The sequence below is a fragment of the Triticum aestivum genome, chromosome 3B, assembly GCF_018294505.1.
Source record: "Triticum aestivum cultivar Chinese Spring chromosome 3B, IWGSC CS RefSeq v2.1, whole genome shotgun sequence".
Classification (NCBI taxonomy): Eukaryota; Viridiplantae; Streptophyta; class Magnoliopsida; order Poales; family Poaceae; genus Triticum; species Triticum aestivum.
This window is the reverse complement of record NC_057801.1, coordinates 430108099-430110279: the sequence shown is the minus strand read 5'-3', so window position 1 is coordinate 430110279 and position 2181 is coordinate 430108099.

Genomic DNA, 2181 nt, shown 5'->3' with positions numbered 1-2181 from the left:
CACAAAGCTCTTGTAGCTTGGTGGGAGCGACTGAAGGATTCTGTCAGTGACCGCCTCATCCGGGAGGTTAATGTCCAGCTGGGACAGGTGGTTGTGCAACCCAGACATTTTGAGTATATGCTCACTGACAGAACTATTTTCCTCCATCTTACAACTATAGAACTTATCGGAGACTTCATATCTCTCGACCCGGGCATGAGCTTGGAAAACTAGTTTCAGCTCCTCGAACATCTCATATGCTCCGTGTTGCTCAAAATGCTTTTGGAGCCCCGGTTCTAAGCTGTAAAGCATGCCGCACTGAACGAGGGAGTAATCATCAGCACGAGACTGCCAAGCATTCATAATGTCTTGGTTCTCTGGGACGGGTGCATCACCTAGCGGTCCTTCTAGGACATATTGTTTCCTGCCATTTGATCTACAAGACATATTTGCAAAGGTTTTAGACTAAGTTCATGATAATTAAGTTCATCTAATCAAATTATTATAATGAACTCCCACTCAGATTAGACATCCCTCTAGTCATCTAAGTGTTACACGATCCGAGTCGACTAGGCCGTGTCCAATCATCACGTGAGACGGACTAGTCATCATCGGTGAACATCTCCATGTCGATCGTATCTTCCATACGACTCGTGTTCGACCTTTCGGTCTCCGTGTTCCAAGGCCATGTCTGTACATGCTAGGCTCGTCAAGTTAACCCTAAGTGTTTTGCATGTGTAAAACTGTCTTACACCCGTTGTATGTGAACGTAAGGATCTATCACACCCGATCATCACGTGGTGCTTCGAAACGATGAACTTTAGCAACGGTGCACAGTTAGGGGAGAACACTTCTTGAAATTGTTGTAAGGGATCATCTTATTTACTACCGTCGTTCTAAGTAAACAAGATGCATAAAACATAATAAACATCACATGCAATTATATAGTAGTGACATGATATGGCCAATATCATATAGCTCCTTCGATCTCCATCTTCGGGGCTCCATGATCATCTTCGTCACCGGCATGACACCATGATCTCCATCATCATGATCTCCATCATTGTGTCTTCATGAAGTTGTCACGCCAACGACTACTTCTACTTCTATGGCTAACGTGTTTAGCAATAAAGTAAAGTAATTTACATGGCGTTCTTCAATGACACGCAGGTCATACAAAAATAAAGACAACTCCTATGGCTCCTGCCGGTTGTCATACTCATCGACATGCAAGTCATGATTCCTATTACAAGAACAGGATCTCATACATCACAATATATCATTCATCATTCATCACAACTTCTGGCCATATCACATCACATGAAAATTGCTGCAAAATCAAGTTAGACGTCCTCTAATTGTTGTTGCATATTTTACGTGGCTGCAATTGGGTTCTAGCAAGAACGTTTTCTTACCTACGAATAACCACAACGTGATTTTGTCAACTTCTATTTACCCTTCATAAGGACCCTTTTCATCGAATCCGCTCCAACTAAAGTGGGAGAGACAGACACCCGCCAGCCACCTTATGCAACTAGTGCATGTTAGTCGGTGGAACCGGTCTCACGTAAGCATACATGTAAGGTTGGTCCGGGCCGCTTCATCCCACAATACCACTGAAGCAAGATAAGACTAGTAGCGGCAAGCAAGTTGACAAGATCTACGCCCACAACAAAATTGTGTTCTACTCGTGCAATAGAGAACTACGCATAAACCTGGCTCATGATGCCACTGTTGGGGAACGTTGCAGAAAATTAAAAATTTTCCTACAGTTTCACCAAGATCCATCTATGTGTTCATCTAAGCAACGAGTCAAGGGAGTGAGTTTGCATCTACATACCACTTGTAGATCGCGTGCGGAAGCGTTCGAGGGAACGGTGATGATGGAGTCGTACTCGACGTGATTCAGATCACCGATGACCAAGTGCCGAACGGACAGCACCTCCGTGTTCAACACACGTACGGAACGGACGATGTCTCCTCCGTCTTGATCCATCAAGGAGGAAGGAGAGGTTGAGGAAGACAGCTCTAACGGCAGCACGACGGCGTGGTGTTGGTGGAGAAGCAGTACTCCGGCAGGGCTTCGCCAAGCTCGTGACGGAGGAGGAGAGGTGTTGGGGAGGGGAGGGGCTGCGCCTTGGTTGTGTGTTGCAGCCCTCCCCTCACCCCTCTATTTATAGGGGAAGGGGCAAGGGGGGCCGG